This window comes from Chiloscyllium plagiosum, unplaced genomic scaffold (assembly GCF_037043375.1).
Source record: "Chiloscyllium plagiosum isolate Xiang-an unplaced genomic scaffold, Cpla_swu_hap1 HiC_scaffold_6, whole genome shotgun sequence".
NCBI lineage: Eukaryota > Metazoa > Chordata > Chondrichthyes > Orectolobiformes > Hemiscylliidae > Chiloscyllium > Chiloscyllium plagiosum.
This window is the reverse complement of record NW_028270144.1, coordinates 3,673,081-3,674,980: the sequence shown is the minus strand read 5'-3', so window position 1 is coordinate 3,674,980 and position 1,900 is coordinate 3,673,081.

Below are 1,900 nucleotides of genomic sequence, written 5' to 3'. Positions count from 1 at the left end.
AGCAAGAGGCAATATGACATAACCACGCTGCCTTTAGTACAGTTAATGGACATGGGTTAATCAGACATAATGATTTTCATCAATGTTTTCAGGAATTAGTCAATTATTCTTTGAATTAATCTCTTGCCAGTGCCTCAACCATTGGAAGCAAGTGTTAGAACATAAAATCCCTACAGTGTGGAAACAGAATTACGTGATTATGTATAGAGAGCTAGAAGGCAGTAGATGTTCTCCTAGCATCTTCAGAGAATGTGGGTATCTACTAAACTCGAAGGAAAGAGTTCCACAGAAAGTGCCTTGCATACGTGAAGTGATACTTGAGTTAGACTTAGACCTCACATTCACAATAGGTCATACACATTTAATATTTAATCAGCATGTTCTGGGTTTGTCCCCTACTCCAGGGGCTGACCCTGCAAAGCACTATCATGTGGGAACTTTCTTTCACATGGGATCCTTAAACAAAGCTCCATCTCTTTCAGACTCTTCATCCTGCAACAACACAGCTGAAACATCTTGAGGCATTCCATGTTGCCTGCTGTTTGGGGGAATTCAAATGCAATTTAATTGCCACTTTCCCTCAATTACTGCAAAAGTTCTTTGACTGCAAAGCAGTTTGGATGCCCTGAACTTATGAACAGTACGATATAAATGTAAGGAATATATTTCTTTATTTCTGTCTCTTTCTGTCTTTCTTCAATTATATATCCTGTCGTGAGGATAGTTGGTATTGATTTTTTTTATGGTACTTGGCTATTTTTAACATCATAAATATTTTTCTGAGCCAGCATCATGGTTTTCACTTGGATGCGCTTCTGGAGGAAGACAGTCTATTTAACTTGTTCACATTGTGGTGTTACAATAAATCACAAACCATATTCTATTAAGCAACTGCTGTCACAAGGTGAAAACATGACAACACAGGAAAATTAATGGGGAATAACTAAGGGAAACTGCAAGATTGATTTACAGCTAAGTCTCTTAAATTAGATAAGGAATTGTGTTTGAAACTCTAATCAATAATTATTATTAACCACAGATAAGGGTTGCAGGACATGCATGATTTTGGTAGGGACAACAGGGGCATTCAAGTCCTGCCTATTCTAATGATAATCAGTTTTAAGAAAAGTTACACTTCCATTCAAGTGCCTCCGGCAGCCTCCTTAATGACCACTAGTTCAAAAGCTCTGCTTTAAGCTCTGGGTGGAGTTTGCACAACAAATTCCCAAAACTGTGTTGATATCCTGAGTGTGTCATAAGAAAAGTTTCAACAGTGCATTTTAGGAAACTAACCTTTCACTCCTGAATAGTGTCAGGATCATGTCAACACTACATTGACTTGACTGTTCCTGTTACCTGTCAGAACTGGGCAATAGTCTCATGGAAGATGCTAATTGAAGGCTCAAGGCTTGATTTTAAGGTCTAGGTCAGATGTTGGTTGGCCTTGAGAGGAGCAGGTATCAGGATTTATCATATTATTGAGTTCCATGAAGTACAGAGTACAATTGATGATTCCTATAACAAACCCTCTTTAATTTATTCACCAGAAAGGAATACCACTTTACCACTGCAAATGATAATGACCTGGGACTTGCAATCCACGAAGGTGGTGGAAGCACAGGTGATCAATGATTTCAAAAGAAATTAGATAGCACACAGGGAGAGAGTGGGAAAATGGAATTGACTGGGCTGCTCCATGGAGAGCCAATACAGACTCAATGGGTCCAATGGCTTCCAACCATATCATAAATTACTCTGTAACTGGCTGAATGTCCAAATTGTGTTTACTGAGAATCCTTCAAATGAAAGTACAGTTTATTGGGAATGACCATGTGAACTCTTTTTCAGGTAGTCATCTCTCCCTGAATTCTTTTTAAGAAATGTAATCAAATAAATAGAC